Source organism: Clinocottus analis, unplaced genomic scaffold (genome assembly GCF_023055335.1).
Source record: "Clinocottus analis isolate CAN_PGR_092001 unplaced genomic scaffold, fCliAna1.0.p SCAF_10, whole genome shotgun sequence".
Classification (NCBI taxonomy): domain Eukaryota; kingdom Metazoa; phylum Chordata; class Actinopteri; order Perciformes; family Cottidae; genus Clinocottus; species Clinocottus analis.
The window spans coordinates 4,469,720-4,489,075 of NW_027175821.1; the positions used below are offsets into that span (position 1 = coordinate 4,469,720).

Genomic DNA, 19,356 nt, shown 5'->3' on the forward strand with positions numbered 1-19,356 from the left:
CCTTTTCGCTCAAACCGGCAAACAACACACTCGCACACCCACGCGCCATAGAGGAGCAACCCGGTCTATACGGGCCTTTTCAGTAAAGACTATGTTGTGAATTCCTTCTTCTTTTTTTTTAAATGACCCTTTGCCGGCGGTTCCTCCCGCAGTGTCTTTGCCATTCAGCCTCCGACGCCGCCGCTGCTGCTGCCTGCCTTCATTATTCCTCTCACCGTAGCGCCCAAGGTTAACGTTTGTGTGCACACAGCACCGGCATGTGACACAAAAAGCCTTGGAGCGCCCACGCGTCGGGACGAGAGCACCGGTCAAGAAGTAGGGCTGTCCGATAATTCAATGTGACATCGCATCGCGATGCTAATCCTCCATCGAGATATCAGCTCAAATGTCCATTTGTCGAGCGTTAAGTAGCACGTGGTTATTCCACGTCGGCTACTTCCTCACTGGATTATCAGAACAGGTGCTTCGTGGCGACAGGTATCGCCATCGAGATGAACCCGAGAAGCAGAAGGAGAAAAAAAATAGCGAGAGCGCGCGTCTGTCCACTCGCAGTGCAGACCGGGACCCCGGGACACCATCCTGGACCGGTTGGACTATTTATAGCTGAATATGAGTCAAATCCCACATCACCATTGCATGCCTGAGTGGAGTGATGAAATCCATAAGACCCTACACTATTCATGCCCTCTGAATGCAGCCTCCAGCGTGGGAGCAGCCAAGCTTTGCCGAGTCAAAGACCAATTTTTTTTATATATATATATATCTTGACTACAGTTGAAACTTATTTCTTTTAGATCTTGATTAAGGTATAGCAGTCCAACACACACACACACACACACACAAAGGGCGAGAACATGCAACACCACATTCTCTTGCAGGGGGCACCCATGCATCCACCACAAACACACACACACACACACGCATGGAGCAAGACACCACCCAAAACCACGTAATCAATATTCCTGACAAGACAAAGCCTTATTCAACACATTTGATATTCCTCCTCTCTCGCAAGATAAATACATGCCCCTGTCGTCCTAGCAGGACTAAAAGGCTGTTCACACTAACTCGCTTTGCAAATAAAGCTTTACATCAAGACTGACAACCCCCTAAGCTCTCTGCATCAGCCACTGCTTGGGTAAAAAGCCTCTTCCAATAATGCATTTGACCGCTAAAACCCTCTGACACCCAAAGCCAGGCAAAGTGGCAGCATTAAAGATACAGAATTAATTGATAAATCAACGGCATCGATTCCAGAAATTGGATTGGGTGATTAGCGATTGAGACAGTATTTCCGGCGCAGCCTCTCCTTGATTAGGTTGTTGATTACGGAGAAAATGAGTGAGTAAAGAGCATTAGCCCTGCAGAGGAGTGGCTGAAAGGATCTACTCGTCGCCACTGAGCAGCATCGCAGATTGATTTCTGAAGGCCGAGTGGGCTAATCTCCCATCTACACCGTCGCGATGTGGCGCTCGTCATCTGAGGATTCTTTTTTTCTGTGTGTGTGTGTGTGATGCCGCCGCACTAAAAGTCGCTACAGTGCCCCGCCCCCCTCCTGCTCCTTCAGATCTGTCCACAGTCCCTCACCTCCTCTCAGATTCTCCCTTCGCAAACCAGAGGAGCAGCAACTCAAAGGCCACGGGAACCAAAACAACAAAAAAAAAAGAAAAGAAAAACCTGCGATCCCGGCGGCGGTGCTCTTTTGGGAGCTGATGAGACAGCGTAAAGGAAGGCGTAACTGCGCCTCAAGGTTATTCCACGGAGGGTTCGGTGAACCGCGTTCTCCGGGAAAAACAGAGGGAATTTAAAAAAACATTCGCCAAGTCGGACTGTACGGCTGTTAGAAGTGGAAGAGATGTTTTCAGCCCTGGAGGTGGAGATGCATATCAGGGAAAAGGGGAGATACAGTTTTCTAGACAACCAATAAACAAAGCATGAAATCAATAGCGCATAGTGTAAAATGTATTTGCAGTTAGGAAATGGCAGAGAGTTACTTCAAGCCCTTTTCTCTTCAATATCGTACACCCGGCTTTGTTTTGCATTTATCCAATATCTTCTTTTCCATTGCTCCCTCTTTTCTTTTCTTTTCTAAAATTTGCAAGGCAAAACTGCATTAGGCATGTTCCTTAACAATTTGCAGTTCTCCCTTTGTCGCTTGTCAGATGAATCATTGCGTCGTCTGAGCACACAAAAGGAGAACAAAATAGGATTTTTTTTTTTTCCAAAACAATTCTTTTTCCTCCGACACGTCGGGTCGGGGTGACACGCAGCGGTGCGCTGTGAAATTTTGGGATTTCAGAATTGTTACATCTGGAGACGACACGTATTAGGTCTGCTCCACTTGAAGAAGGGAAAAAAAGGAAAGAAAAAGCGTCTGCAACACGCGGCGCTGCCACGATTTTCTTGGAGTAGATCTTGGGTATTTCTTTGCCCGACTCAGTTTTTCTTTTGTGCAGTTTGGCTTGGCAATTTGGCTGGGAATCAGCGAGGAATGTGTGTGTCTCTCCAGTTATGAGTCAATTTGGGCGGCGATACGCGCACTTGAAAGGCATCCCGGAGTTCACGGCGGATCGAGACTCATTCTGAAGTTAAAAAAACCTCAACAACAACAAAAATAACAAAAACAACCCCCCCCCCCCCCCCCCGAAAAAAAAACACGTTGAACCCGATTGTACTGTACAGTACTGTATTGTATAAAACATGGCTTCCAGCAGAGACCCATCAAGCACCGTTTTCGAGCCATTCATCTTTTCTACGAGTTAATAATTCATGATCATCTAGAAAGTAGAGCTATGAATATTACTGATGATACACATGAGGCTATTTACCAGTCGGCAGGAAATAGATGAACTCGTTTAGAAGAGAGATGTACAGTATGCCACCACTGTTTTACGTTGCTGAATAAATCATATTGTTGGCCCGCAACAAAGCTGCGGACGCACATTAGTCACGTCACGACCTCGAGGCGTGCGGTTGACCTTTCACCTTTCATCTGGGTGCTAACATGACGCAGTTGTGCGTGCGTGTGTGGTCGACTCCCTTTTCCCGGATCGGCCGCTGGAGTCGCTCCAGCCGGCTGGAAGTTGATGATGTGCAACAGGTTTTTTTTCTTTCCTGATTATTTGATGGATATTCACAGAATCCTTTCATAACAATATTGTTCCTCTATTGATTGAAGCGAAGGTGAAAACGCCGCCGTACATCTTGTCGGTGTGAAAGCCGGCCAGCATCGACTCCCTTTTGTCCCCCGTGCCATCCCAAAGCGGGGAGATAAAAAACCGACGCAAATATAATGGATTTCAACTTAATTATTTTGACACGGACGCAGAGACGCGCACTTTGAAGTGAAGGACAATTTATGTGGTAATAAATTGGGGGAAGAAACAAAAATTGATTTTTCTTCTTCTAAAGTTGTCCACTGACTTGATTAATAAAAATTTCACGGTGAGAAATGTGTCCCTGAAGGTGTGCATCGGCTCTCTCTATGTGTGTGTTTGTGTGTGTGTGTGTGTTCCTGCTTAGATATTAGTGCACACAGCTTTTGTGTATACATAGGGGGTGGACGAAATAAGATGAACACCAGTGCCGTACCACAATGCAACAGAATAAAAAACGCCTTCAAGCAGTATTAATGTTTACAGAGGAGGTGGACAGAATAAAAGGAACACCTTGCAGCACATTTAATAAGAGCGCTTGAAGTCGACTGACGGAGGACGAGGTTGCCGCAAATTTGACAACTGAGAGCACGTCACTTTTTACAACACAAATGTGAAATATTTACATTCGCCTTTCTTAAGTCTTCCGAGACAGCCGACGGCGTGGACAATGGAGACTTGTAACGGACATTTCGGACCAAACTATCAATCATCTCGTTGAGAAAATAATCGGCAGGTGAATCGTTTATGAACATAATAGCTAGTTACGGCCCTTAAACAACAAATGCAAATCAAGCCCTTCAGAAATTACCATACGCTTAAATCAGCCCTTCTGTCTCAGCCCTCTAGCTCGGGCTCTCTCACACACACACACCCAAACACACGCACAAACACACTCCTCTTGACAAATTAATCTCATATTTTAAAGAGAAGTAGAGTGTGCTTGACCAGTAAGCCTCTCGTGGGTCTGATCCTTCTGTCTTCAGAAGGTGAAGGAAGAAGGGAAAGGGAGGATGGGGCTGTTTCAGTGTTTGAAGTTAGAGGAGAGTGAAGGCTTTGATTGTATTTTCACAATACAAATCTCAGATAACACTCTGCTCCTTCTCCAACTGTATATAGTTCCTGACTCTTGCCCATAGCCCAATGGAAGAAGACAAGAGAGGATAGAAGGCTGGAGATGCCAGTTGGGACACAGCCAAATACTTTAAAGAAGAACGCCTCGGGCATATACTGTGTGTGTGTGTGTGTGTGTGTGTGTGTGTGTGCCTGTGTGTGTGTGTGTGTTTCTTTGCAGCATTGGTGAACCGAAGGTGATTTTGGTTTTGATACTATTTATGTCCCTTTTCCTCTATGGCTGCTGGTCCCGCTTTGGATTTCAACACTAAAATAAATAGTATCGCGTTCAGCTACTTTGTCATATGGAAAGAAAAATAAACAACAACAAAACAGAGGAGACCAACAGCTTGCTGACGTGAGAAACCATTGTCTCATGGTGGAAATAAAGGTAGCAGAAATTAGAGAGAGAGGGCAGCAGACATCTTGTTTTCAGAATTATTTATGAAAACACATATGTGGACAAAGTAAGAAGTCTGCTCTGCCCGTGAAAGATGTTTTAATATTTTGCTAATTAATAATAGTGTCCATATGCTGGACCCAGGCTTTCCATGTTCCCTCCATATTTTCACTGAATGAGAACGCTTTGCTGCACTAAGTGCATTCATTGTAAGCACAACTGTAAACACTGGGCCTGTGCTACCGTACATTTTTATAGGGTAATTCAGTGATATGATATTGCTTTTGTGTTTCACTTTTTTTATTTATTTTTTTAATCGCAGCGCAGGCAATTTCCTTGCTGCAGAGGCCGAACCAGCCGAATGAATAGAGGCAACCCTAATTAGCACTGCAGGACATTTCCTCACGAGGATGGAGCAGTATTGCAGCAAGAAGGTAAATATTTGAAGTTGTACAACGGTTACATGTATACGTGTGTGTGTGTGTGTGTGTGTCTAGTGGTCCAGCAGTCTGTTTACACAGCCAGCTCGGGTTCTTTCACTTGAAATGATCAGCAGGGTGGCGGGCACTGACAGATATTATGCTCTTCTGGCAATTACATTCTTACCACATGACGGAGGAAGCGAGGGAGAGAGGGAGAGAGAGAGAAGGGGATAAAAACTCCCACTGGGCCTCGCATCGCCTGCGAGCTTCAACTCTGACTGCAGCACTAAAGTGTTGTACTCAATATTATAAACAAGCCCTCTCACTAATTCATGACCCCGATTTTATTAAGGAAATTTCGGTTTCGCGGCGAAACTTGTGGGACGGGAAAGGGAAGTGTGTGTGAGCGGTTCCACGGGAGAAAGAAAAGGAGCATTTCAGTGCCAGGGGCTTCTGCATTCCTGGAATGAACATTCATAAATAATGCAGGGCTGGATAACAAAAAGAACTCCCCCGCTGTCTCACACAGCACTGTGCTAACCAAAGGCCACGCTGTATCACTCAAATCTCAGAAAAACACAAATTATTAGACTCAAGCGAAGACATTTCTGTGTGTGTCTATGCGTGTGGTTTCTCGACTCAGGACAATGGGATCCGCTGACAGCAAAACAACAGTGCTCCGGGCCAGAATTGTCAGGAAGTTGCACTATGACGATGGGCTCCGAGCACAGGGGGCAAATGCACCGCCAAGGAGTCCGCAAATTAGAAAGTGAGCGTGCAACAGCTGAGGGAGAAGCTGACGATGGCGGCCGCCGGCGGCCTCAAACTAGTGCGAAGTCGAAACGTAAAAAAAAACTCGACCGTCTGCGGTACCCTATCTTATATGATATTGATTAGCCGCGTGGCTAGCTGGTTGACTGACTGACAGAAATGCCAACGCCTCACGAGTGGCACGTGCTCGCCGTCTAATTGGCGGAGTGACATTTCAATTCAAAAAGGCCTGTCCTCTTAATTGTGAAAGGCATCGCCATAATGGGCGTGCCATTTCAAATGTGCACTTAATCACCCACTCACCACCACCACCACCACCTCCTCCAGTGCAGCAGACCCGCAGGGCCCTTCAAAAAAAAGAATCCACATGTGGACAACACACACACACACACACACACACACACACGCACACTTCACCAGACAATAGCATGAGCTGCCCCCGGCTATGACACACACAGCCCATCAGCACATACAGTGGAGCAGCTCGGTGGGAGAAATGAATGTAGAATTACAATCGCCAATGTGTCTACATCGTCTTCTCCACCGTGCATGTGACTGTACGTGTGTGTGTGTGTGTGGGTGTGTGACAAAGGCACAGACGGAGAGTGTGTGGGTGTCTAACCTCCATGCACAGATGCTCTCTATTAATCACAGGGAGCAAAGACAGACCGCCTGGCTTTTTTTTTTTTTTTTTACATTCACGACTTCAGGAGGAAGGCCGAAGCGGCGCTGTGAGCGGCGTCAGGTACAAGGGGCCAGTTTTCACACAGCGCAACACCCTGCATCCACCAACTACAGGTCTTGTAACTGAAGCCCTTTTTTGGGAGAGGGAGGGGGCGTGGGGGGATGATGTGCAGGCAGGTATGCCCCATGGGTGCGACAAGCCAAACATCAATACTGAAAGTCATGCACGGAGGCTGGAGGAGCGGTGCATTCGAATCCATGTATGAGACATATCGACAAATTGCAGTTTCTGATTTCGATGCATTTGCATTTTTATATGCGGGACGTACACAGCTCCTCTCCGTTTCTCTGCTCTCCCCCTTCGCCCATTAGCAAAGCCAGATTCAACAAGACGTGCCGGAAAAAGAGAAAAAGTACTGGGACGCTCTTCAGAGAGTCTCTTCCTAATGGGAGAATGTATATTTAGACAATTACTCAGAAATTATTTGTTATTTATTTATTTGTGCTGCTCACGCAATTATTTATTTATTGGGAATATGCCTTCAGCGGTTTACTCCTAGCAATTATTTATAATCCACTGTGAAGGAGAGGAGTGAGGAGGTCTAATTTAAATCTATCGGAGCATATCCATCCTGGTGCAATTTTCCCCTGCCTTCACAATAATTATGATTTATCAAAATGCATTGGCTGCCCCTTAATTATTTCGCCCTCACACATTCCAAACACCAAGTGGAGAGTGTGTGTGTGTGTGTGTGTGAGGTATTGAGGGGAGGGGGCAACAACAAGCAATAGCTTTCACCGACCCCGGCAGCTTGATCCCGAGAGGTGAAAGTTCATACGTGAACCGGACGCTCGTCCGTGGAGCAGGTCAACGGTGTTGGACCCGTATAGTGCCCCCCCCACCTCCCCTCCCCGCGACAGACATATCTATGATCTAGACCCCCAACCCCCCCTTCTCCCTCCCCCTGGATCTCCGGTGGCCCTGCTGGCATCATTAGTCTATACCTCCGTGCTGACGGAGATGGAGTGGACGAGCCACAACCGAGAGAGCAAAACAACTCAAGGCTGCAAAACGACACACGTCTACCCACACACACAAACACGCACACACACACACACACACACACACACACACACACACACGCACGAAGCAGAGCGCGGCAACCCTGCTGTTCCGCACCTGAACTGTCATTATTTAGACTCCTTGTCAAACAGACAGCACTAAGTCGGCATCCCTACTCTTCAAAGGAGGCGCACTGATATTCTTTCAAAAACGTTTTCCTTTAAACAACAACCCGCACCACAAACACACACTCTCCGTGTATGCTCACACACGCACATACACACACGGGCCGTTGCAAAGAGCCCATCTGAACAGCTGATAATAAGCATTCCCCGTGAACTCACGCAGCCTCAGCACCGGAGCCCCGTTTAGCCAAAGCAACATTGTAGCCCGGCCGAGCCCCGCTCCAGAGAGGCCAGACTGAGAACGTGGCGCTTACCTTTCCGACGTAAAGCCATTCCTTTTTTCTTTCTTTTTTTTGAGCCCGACTCCGCGCTATAAGGACCCTGCAAATGCTGAAGACTGCGCAATCCCCCCCCCACCCCCTCCTTCGGTAGAGCTTGGACTTGAGACGCGGTGCTCCTGTTAAAAAAAAAAAAAAATTAAAAAAATGTGGCTGAAACACCTCTCTCTCGCTCTCTCTCCCTCTCTTTCTCGCTCTTTCTGTCTCTGTCTCCTCGCTTTCTGGTCTGGTTTCGAGGCGGCGGTGCTGATGCTGATGATGCTCGCTCTCGAATGCCGATGGAGGACGACGAAACGATGCCGTGTGCGGAGGGTGGAAAGGGATCTCCTCGCGGAGGGGACGTGCGCACGCGAGCCAGCTCCGCCGTGCCGTGCGAGGGTGACAGGAGGAGGGGAGCGCGGCGCGGCGCGTTTAGCCGCAGTTGAACCCGACGAAAAGCTGACGGGCGATGCTGTTGCTGGCGAGGCTCGGTGCCGCTATAACAGCGCTCCCTGGATCATACCACCGCGCAGAGGAGAAGGGGGTGTGGCAGCAACGACCGGTCCACAGACACAAAACGCGCGCAGGCTCCCGTCCGCTCGCGTCGCGAGGTCGTCTGGTGGCGCTGGTTAGACTCCGGCAGGTGATGCCATATGGCCGCACTGTTGTCCCGTGCTGGAATGCTGACTCATGAATGAAGACACACAGGTGGAAGTTTGGCGGGTTTTTTTCTGCTTTGGTCACCGTTCAGTTGCATATATCCAAAACAAAAACACAAAATATATATATTTTTAAAAATGAATTCTCATGAGCAACAAGCCTGAGAGAAGAAAACAAATCACAACCACACACACACACCTATATATATATATATATATATATATATATATATATATATATATATATATAGATATATATATATATATATATATAGATATATATATATATAGATATAGATATATAGATGGATGGATGGATGGATGGATACTTTATTAATCCCCATGGGGAAATTGGTTATCAAGAAGCAGCCATACACCCTTTACAAACACCAATAGATGGAGATAGATGGATAGATAGATAGATAGATGGATAGATTAATTGATAGATGGATAGATAGATAGATAGATAGATAGATAGATAGATAGATAGATAGACAGACAGACAGACAGACAGACAGACAGACAGACAGACAGACAGACAGACAGACAGACAGACAGACAGACAGACAGACAGACAGACAGACAGACAGATGGATAGATAGATGGATAGATTAATTGATAGATAGATAGATAGATAGACAGACAGACAGATGGATAGCATTATTTTCGTGTCATGCACATGACGTGCCCATCTGGGTTTTTTAAAGGCAACAAAAATGCAGTTGCAGAGTGGACACACATTTCATGAAGTTCCACTCAATTATTAAACTGACAGGTTACTTCACGGCTCAAATCTTAAACAAAACATTCAAGCCTTCCTCTGCGGGCCTGGCGAATAAAATCTGCTCCTAAAAAAAAAAATAAAAAAAAATACAAAGCCTTCCTTTCCTGAAGCAAAGCTCAAGTTTTTATTTTATTTTCATCCAGCCGAAAGAAATCAACATCAACATAAGTCCTTCTTCCTAAAGACCATACATCCCTTATGTCCGTCCACGCCGAAAGGTCGGTAACACAAGAAGTGCAGCTCATTCTCACACTGCCAACACATCCTGGAAGTATAGCGCAGAGGCTGCTGAGATAGGGAGTAAACTAATAGAGCAAAAAATAGGTCTTCCTCGGTAATGGTGATGCACTGCCGCAGTGGGCCCGCTTTTGCGCTAACACCTGCAGATATAAGCTCATAATATCTGCTTTGCTAAACGATCCACCTAATGATTCTGACCCGCGTGCTCTGTGTGTACGATGCACCGGCGCGCGGGCCACTCGCAGCAGTAGCTGATGGTACAAACAACTTGTGAATGACAGGGGTTCTAATGATGCAGTTTATTATTTCCCCAAAGCACGGCACGCGCGGGGCTACAAACAACCATTTTGACAGCTGCTTCAGTCTATCTGCCTCTCTGCCTGTCTCGCTGTATCCCCCGCGCAGCCCAGCGGTATATGCATCTTTTATCAACAATCGGTTTTGGCACTTTCCGTCAGTTTCATCACTGGTTCTTCTCTAAACGGGGGCTGCGAGTCCGAGCTATCGCGGGGGCAGAGAGTGAAATTAACCAAAGGGAGCACACACACACACACACACACACACGCACAGCACACAAAGAGAAAGAGGGGAAAAGCTTTCAGTTCCAAGTGTGTTTGATAATAAACTCTGCTCCTCTGACGTCAAGATCACCAGTGTGTTTGTCATCTGGACGTGGGTTGTCAATATGTGGCTGCCAGGCCACAGCAAGAGGCTGTTTCTTGGAACAATGGCTGCGAATGATTGGATTGGATTTTTATCAGGGCGACCTCCAGAGTTTGGAGAGGTTTGTGCACATGTGCGTGTCTGAATACTCCATGTTTGCATGCAGAGTCCTTAATGGCAGGCGCATTACACCTCCAGCCGTCGGGTAAGTGCGCTCTTAGAAGAGGATCGACACATCTCACTGAGACATCTCCTTGACAACCGGCTTAATCCGGAGATTTCAAATGTCACAGTTGTTGTTGTTTTTTTTACTGTGATTCTTTTATTGTTATTATGGTCTATTAGAGCAGTGTTTTTCAACCTTTTTGAGCGGCACACCAACAACCAAAAAAGTTGCAAAATGTCACACTGTAGCAGAATATAGCGTATACGCTTAGTAATTATTTTGCTACCTACTGGCATGGAACAGTATTTAATCACGAGGCCAGCCCACTGGATCGCAGACTCAGGCGCTCAACAATGGAAAATTATTTGCGGCAACTAAATAATATTTCTTTGTACTGATTAAGGGCAATTGGACATTTTCCCACTATATTAGAGAAAAGAGTGTTCTTGCTGTAAAAAAAAAGTCGGGTTACAAGCCGCTACTACCTTCGGTGGGTCTCCCAACTAGCTCCCCGCTGTAGCCAGCTAGCTCTCCACTAGCGCTGCTGCTAGCGCTGCTGCCAGCTCCCCGCTGTAGCCAGCTAGCACTGCTGCGGGACGCGGGCAGTAGCAGCGGGGAGCTAGCAGCAGCGCTAGCGTGCTACGGCGAGGACACCCACCAAAGTTAGGGGAGAATTGTAACCCGACTTTTACGGCAGGAACTAGAAAAGTAACATGATGTGGCACGCAAGCGTGGTTTGGAAGACCAGCTTTCATCGGGGCTTGCAGACAACACCCAGTCTGCATTTCATCTGGTAATAAGCATCATTAGAGCCTCAGACGCTCTATAGTGCTAGTGAGAGTGCACGCCAGACAGAGATAATGCAGCCGGCATTATCTCTGATGTCATCAGATTATAATGCAAATTGCGTTTAAAAACGACATAACCTAATTAAATAGTAACTCAGCTGGCGACAAAGACAAATGCCAGTGAAAACAAATAGGAGAGCCCCATCTCCATAAGACCATGTTTGCTGATCCAATTATCCCTGCCCTATTTGGACGACGTGGAAGCACAGCTGAGTGCGCGGGGAGGGAAAAGGGGAGCACAGAGGTGGACTTAGAGATGTGGCGCGCAGGAGTGGAGGAATAAGAAAGCCCAGGCCTGTTGCCGTCGCTCCCGTGAATGCTAACACGGCGCCCGGGCGGGAAGATAGCCCCCAATACTTCTCACCCGATTGTAAAAGCAACTTGCGCCGAGTGATCCGTTAAAAAAAACGAACAAACCCTTGAATGTGCCGGAATAGATACTCGTGCAAATCTCTCCACGCAAGCTAGAGAGATAGACCTTGTCTCCGAGCCTTAATGCTACTTCAAGCCCTGGCAGCTGGAGGCACAGTTTGAAGGAGCATTACTTAGTCCGGGAACATGCAAACTGCAAAGCCGACACAGTTTTTCCTCCTCGGCACTCCGTGTTCCTCGCAGGCTGTGATCGATTGGCCGGTGATCAATCCCTCCACCACAGAATTCACTGTAGTTGAACGTTGCACGCTGAATAGAAACTAGCAATTATCCTTTAATTTCTTTTTGTTGTTGTTGTTGTTGTTGTGAGAGCTGATTTCCTCGCTGCCCATTCCTCCTGTCATGTCCCCGGCCTCCTCCTCCATACCCACGTCTTCTTCTCCCATCTTTTCTCCCGTCTCTCTTTTGTTTTCCACTTTCCACTTTACTTTATTCCCCCAAGTTCTCCCGCCTCCCTCCCCCCCTTTCTCCCTGCCTCTAGCTCCATCCCTCTCCAGGGTGACGCTGCTGAAGGGGAGTTCTCTCCTTCTGTAATGAGGGATCTTGGATCAATGCCGTCAACAACGCACACCAGCGATACGGTGTTATTCTGCCCTCGCGGTGGATGCCTGATCTCCAGGGGTGTTGAGCGTTAGCTCGGGTGTTCTTTCTCCGGAGGGGTGTTTGGGACCCCCCCCCACCCCTCTCCTCCCTCTTTTCCTTGTTCTCCCGGGCACCCACCCGAGTCAGACACACAGTTCTGAGCGTCTCGCGGGTGAGACGGAGCCAGCCATTTATTGAAATCTGTTTTTAAATGACAGCGCTGTGACCTTTGCCGATGCGTGCGCTCCGCAGCCATAAATTCTCACGGATTCCATTTTTACATTTCCTCCAAGCGTTCAAAACCAAATTACACCTGCGCAGCCTTCAACCCGTACGGGCATGTATCCAGTATTTTTATCTTCAATTATTTTATTTTTTTTTCAACTTTTGGTTGCTCCTTTAGCACTTCTTGGAGGCCGATAAGTGTTTTGGAAGTAAAATAAAGCAAGGGGCCTGTAATCTGTCCCCCGGAAAAACACACACATTTTGACAGCAGTTCCAAAAGGCAGGCCTGTGCTAAAGCCTGTCATCAATTCCCCATCTGAAAAAAAACGAGGAGAGGGAAGAGCAGAGGCGAGCACCGGAGAGGTACATCTATTGATTAATCACCGCCAGATTCCTGACGCGCGAGCAATGTGGACTGTTGACAGATGAAGCAACGATATAACCTCAGCGCCCGTGACACACTCTCCTTCAAGCCTTTCTCGCGTAATTAGTCACATCCACGAAAAGGGCATGACATTAATAAATTCTACATTAAACCCACATGTATAAACGGAGCGACGGAGATTAGAAAGAAAGCAATATTTTTTAACCAGGCAGTGCTGTGACATTCAATATCTGGCGAAGACGGGCCCCGAGCAGAGGGCACAGAGCGCCGCTATAGGAGGGGAGGACGGGGGCCCCGAGAACGCGACCCGGGAATTATTGATTTATACGGCATATCTTTATCCTTACAGTATGCATGAAAGTGAAGGGAACATCAAGAGCATCTCTCGATCACCTTGAACAATGGAACCGAGTCTTTGTTCCGGGCTTAAACAAAGCGCCGACACACACACACACACACACACCCTTTTGGTCCACAAACCAGGGCTACAAAAAAAAAAAAAGCTTTTTACTTTGGACTCCTAAAATCTAAGGATTGTTTCGGTGCGGATCAAAGTGTGTGTGTGTGTGTGTGTGTGTTCCAGGGGCTTTTGTATTTAAGTGTGTGCAGTGCTGAGTGCTTTCCCCAGCCATGTGCAAAAAGCCCTCAGATACCGAATGCCACCCCAAAAGTGCGGGTGCGCTTCTCCTCTCCTCCTTTTATCACCGCACCCTCCTTGCTCTCCCGGCTCTCCTTACCTGTGACAGGAGCGCCTTTCAAACGCACCTCATTGCATTTCAAACGCCGGCGACTCCCACTCCCTCGTTTCCAAGACTCCCACTCAGACGTACACGCATGCAGCTGTCAGCTGCCCAAATATTGTATATCCCCTGGCCTTCTCTCCCACCCCTTCCTGAACCGACTCCTCCACAGCCTCGAGTTGTTGAGAGAATGATATTTTATGCATGCCACAGCAGCCCACACACAGACACAGCTTATGAAAGACATGCCGAGCTGACTCTCCTGCCAACGTTAGCGCGTGTGTGTGTGTGTGTGTGCACGTCGAGCATGTCTCTCTACTCCCCTGCCTGTTCACGTATATATGTGTGTGTGTGTGTGTGCAGCTTTTTATATGCTAAATTAAGATGTACTTAAACAGTGTTCTTGTATTCTAATGCAGGAGCACATGGCACACATAGGATGTTCGGCGGTGTCTTGGGGATCAATGTGCATTATGTAAATACTCTCTCTCTCTTTCTATAAAACTTAGGGGTACAGAAAGGCCACAAGAGTCGAGTTTTGGCATTCAGGCATCCCACTCCCGGGAGAATTAATCACGGCAACAGATTCAGATGGAGTCTGCCTCCATACCTAAGCATTTGTCAGAGCAGGAGAGGACGCCGAACAATGAATTTGCATCTGTTTGAAGTGGTATTATTAATTCATGCCAATGAGACTTTGCATAAGGGAGACTGGGTAAAAAAATTTGAAAAGGGAGGGATGAAAAAAAAAAGGGAAAGAAAGAGTCCCAGTAAGCAAAGGGACTGTTTGCTGCACGACTCCTTGTTCTCGTTCTCCTTCCCCGCTTGTGGAAACGGTATCGTGGTCCGAGCATCTTTTACGTTCAGTGGCACCGTGTTGACCGAGTCCTCTCTTTTGGGAACAAACAGGCCCGGCAAAGCGTGGGCCTATCTTATTTAATCAGCATGTGTGGAGCTAAACGACACGCTATTATCACCGCCCGCCTATCGGCTGCTGCTCAGCTTCTCAAACAGCCCAGGCGAAAGGTCAAACACTGATAATGAGTCGACAGAAAGAGCTCTTCCTCATTAGACGGGAATGTAGAATATGAATGGGGGAGATTTGGGTCGGCGTGCACACGCGGGAGCCGCCGCCGCCGCCGCCGCCGCCGCCGCCGCCGCCGCCGCCGCCGCCGCCGCTGCACGTCCATCTGGCAGCGTAATCCAGTTTCATATTTGCTCTTCACTCATGTTTTTTTGGGAGGTTTTTTTTTCACAACAGGTGCTCGGGAGTATAAGTGTGCACGTGCATCATGAAAGGGAGTGCGTCCACATTTATATCCCAGCATCCCACGGGGGGCTGCGCTTGTTCATGTACCTGCGTTTACACAAAGCTTCAGTTGCATGTGATATCCCACATGTGTTTGTTGTACCGGTGTGTGTGCGTGTGTGTGTGTGTAAGTTGGCACAGCTATTTCCCCCTCGGAGGATAGTGGGTATGGTGGTGGTGGTGGTAAGGAAGGAGGAGGGGGGGGGGGTGACAATATACTGGTGGCACATTATCAGCAGAAACACAAACACTGGCTGGCGGGATCCCAGCAGTTAAAAGAGGGTCTTTATCCGTGAATGCGTGAGACTCTGTGCGTTTGCATCAAGGGAGGAGAAGCACAGAGGGGGTTGTTGCCAAGTTGGGAGGTTTTTTTTTGGCCTTCAAGGAGAAGGGTAATTACACGAGAGCACATCGCAGATAAAACATATTAATGGTATTACTGGTCAGAGGGGTGCTGTCCTTGGGGCGTCCCGGAGACACACATCAAGCGCGCTCCGGTTTAATGCTGTTGATTTAAATCTATCTTACAACAAATACTGTAACTTCCGCGGCCAATTCCTCCCCCCTTCTTTCTACGGGACCTCGTAAAGCAGTCACGCGGCGCGGCGAGTAAAGAAACCGCGTTTTACCCAGAGTGCCCCGAGCTCGGGCTCCGGCGACAAGCGCGAATTTACCTTTGCTTTAAGTGTCCTTGAGCGTTCAGTCCTCCACCTGCATGCAGGGGAGCGCCGCTTGTTTGTGGTGCGAATCCCAGCGCGCGTGGAGGCAACTTGAACTCACCCTTTAGCAGCCGAGGCAGGCGGCTCTGTCCATGGTGCTGAAATACAAACGGCGAGACAGCCAGACGCACTCTGCATCCCAGTCCTATATAATATACATACTGATTGCAGCTGGGCTTTTTTTCAGCATGCAGAGCGTCCCCCACTCGAAAAGTGCCTGAAATTAAGCACACTCGAAGATAACAGCACGCATACGAAATTCACTCGCGGCTCGAGTGTGCTGTCGACGGACACTGTTATCCCATAATGCAATGCAGAAATGCCACGGAGGAGCAGTTTTGCAGCTGGAAAGAATTAGAAACAATTTGGGGATTGTGTGTATGGCGCTTCAAGACAAATAACGCCTTCTGCGGCCCTGCAAGGTTTCCACGACTCGGATAAATAACACTTGTGATGTCATCAGGAGGGCCGTCTCGGCTCGGGCTTGAGATTTCAGAGCTTTAACTGGACTTGTGAGCATCTATGGAAGACGCCATTGAATGCGTAGGCGGGGCATCTCAGCCTCTTCTGCTTTATTTTTCACATGAAACATTTGTGAAATCTGTCTCTCACTAGTGCCTCGACTTGATGGAGGTGACATTTGAAATCTCCGGCTGCCCTTTTTGAAGTGAGCAGCCACTTGTGCAAAGGATATCGTCATTAGAAAAACATTGAACTTCCAGTTTGATTGACGCCTGTCAGTCTCGTATATGATTTCCTCTCGATGCAAACCACCAACACTTGAACACGTGTTTATAGCAATTGCTGAATATTCCCAATATGTTGTTTGTCTTCTATTAGTATTTAATATGCGATCAGGGGAAGTAGTGAAGTAAATGTTGCTCCACAAGTGGAGCAGTGTTTCCTGCTTTGACTTGACACGCCGTACTTCTTCCATTGTGAGCATTACTGCAGAAGACAGAGGACGTTTATAATCTTATCTTTTGTGTGCAGCCCAGTCTCACGTTATTTAAATGCTTCTTTTTTGTGTGCACATTTGTTCTGAAGCTGAGTCATTTGCGAAGCACATTTTAAAACAACTAATGTAAAACGAAGTTAAGAATACAAATAGATGACAAAAAACACATCTATATATTAGATATTAGCAGGCCCCGTTTCCTATAGAGATATGTGAAAATATCATTCACGGCTTTATTGCAAAAGGCTTTTTAAAATGTCAAGATTCATAGAGAAGAAAATCTCTATAATTACGTGTAGTGTTATCTTAACTCTTCACAAACAGCTGTAATGTTAAGGTCAACACACACTGTGTTTAGGAAGTGGACGTAAACACGGTGACGACGTCGCCTGTTGGTTTGAGTTCGACATTTTGGGCTTTTTGCAACCAGAAGTGACCCAATAGGGCGGAATGAATTAAACTAAACGCTGAACAAGACATTTGTAGGCGATCAGAAAGGTTAAAGTTGGAAAGAAGCCACGCCCTAAAGTATTGTCTTTTCTTTTTATAACTCTAAACGGACCATAAGTTACTACGTGAACAATTGAAGAAGACTTGAAACTAGAGATTGAGACGATAAATCCATGTTTAAAGAGAAAAAGAGAGTCATTTTCTGATCGACTTCAACGCGATCAGATCAGACTTCGTTCTTCGCGTCGCCCCCTGGTGGCCGTTAGACAGAATGCAGCTTTAAGGCCCTTCAGCACTGGAGGTGTGGTAACTTTTGTGTTTGTTACGATTGTTCTCACGTCGATGCGTCACATAAAGCAGCTCGGCCAGATGCACTAAACGCTTCAGGCCGTCAGTTCCTGGACGTCTGTCCGTTACTCACACGCGATCCAAACGGAAATGTGTTCATTGGATCGTACTTTGTGAGGGATTCAAATAAATTCAAGCAGATTAATAATGCATCGACACAAAAAAAAAATGGTCACAATTTATGCAGCGTCCTGAGGTTCTTTCTCTGCTTTTGGTCTCCCGGCCCGAAAGCCATAAATATAACCAGACTCTCGATAAGTTCCCTCTGCACCCGTTTTGTGTTTCAATGTATCACAATGAGAATTCAGCTGTGACTGCCCTTGGCTCCAAATTACTCTGAGGCAGTCTGCGGTACGTGGACGGGTTAGAGAACAACAATAGTGTGACCTATTAATCCGGCTCTGAATGATCCTGCTCCTGCTCCTCACAAAGCAAAGAGACGGAGGGTTTTTTCCACCATTCTGTCTGTTGAAATTATTTCTGGAAATCATTATATTAAAGATAAACACTCGCAAAATTAGCACGGCTCCGTTCAAACGGTTCCGTTCCTTTGACAAAAAAATAGGCCGTGAGCCAGAAAAAAAGTTGGACTACCTCATTTGAAACCTATTTTCTCAGTCAAGCTCTCAGTCTGAGTGATGGAGTCCTTTATGAGCACATTATTTTCCGACGAAAGTTGAAACCGATTAGGTTATTTTTAAATTGAGGGGACGTCTGCGTTGCGTCTGTGCTCTTATCTCCGGGTGGAAGCAGGCTCAGTGGAGGAGATGTGATGTCGGGCATCTCTGTGCACCAATCAGCCGCTTGGCAGCGTTTGAATCAGACTCTGACAGACAGTTGTTGGGTTGTTTGCCAGGACGATGCCACTGTCAAACAAGTCGGATCAAACCACTCCCACTGGGTTTTCATAAACAAGGAGTCTGAATACACACAAAGTCTAACTTTGACTGCTGCTAATGAATATTTTGAAGAAAAAAAGAAAATCTATACCTTTCCAAGTTGTGTGAAAAACGCCTAAAGCTGTTTTTCTCATGTTCTTCGTGTCTCTGGGGCGCAGCTGCAAAGTCTCTTCTTTTTGTCTTTCTCCTTCTTTTTGTCTTCCACCTCCTTCTCCTTCTCCTTCTTTTTGTCTTCCTCCTCTTTCTTCTTCTTCTTCTTCTTCTTGTCTTCCTCCTCCTTCTTCTCCTTGTCTTCCTCCTTCTTCTCCTTGTCTTCCTCCTCCTTCTTCTTCTTCTTCTTGTCTTCCTCCTCCTTCTTCTCCTTGTCTTCCTCCTCCTTCTTCTTCTTCTTCTTCTTCTTGTCTTCCTCCTCCTTTTTGTCCTTCTTCTTCTTCTTCTTCTTCTTCTTCTTCTTCTTCTTCTTCTTCTTCTTCTTGTCTTCCTCCTCCTTCTTCTTCTTCTTCTTGTCTTCCTCCTCCTTTTTGTTGTCCTTCTTGTTCTTCTTCGTCTTCTTCTTCTTCTACTACTACTTCTTCTTCTTCTTGTCTTCCTCCTCCTCCTCCTCCTTCTTCTTCTTCTTCTTCTTCTTCTTCTTCTTCTTCTTCTTCTTCTTCTTCTTCTTCTTCTTCTTCTTCTCCTTGTCTTCCTCCTCCTCCTCTTACTATCAATAGAGGTTTCACTTCCTCGTGTTTATGTTTATGGCTTCAACTGACACCGACTGGAGATCCACATAAAAAGTGGCGGATTTTTGCCTCTCATGACATGGAGAAATATTTCACGTTTGGTTGACAGGTTTTCAGGTCTGAGCCCGAGTGAACGAGAGTTTTTAGCTGTAATCATTCCTCCTGTTCATTTAACCA

At 46.9% G+C, this 19,356-nt stretch overlaps 1 protein-coding gene across 2 annotated transcripts in view; it reads right to left on the bottom strand.

The window, feature by feature from the left end:
- The window catches only part of tenm1 (teneurin transmembrane protein 1), a 165,157-nt gene extending 156,449 nt beyond the window's left edge, over window positions 1-8,708 (bottom strand). For both annotated transcript variants that reach the window (XM_068583575.1, XM_068583566.1), the window contains exon 1: window positions 8,048-8,708. The gene's annotated coding sequence lies outside the window, so the exon portion shown is untranslated. The remainder of the gene's footprint in view (window positions 1-8,047) is intronic.
- Between the last annotated feature and the right edge of the window lie 10,648 nt (window positions 8,709-19,356).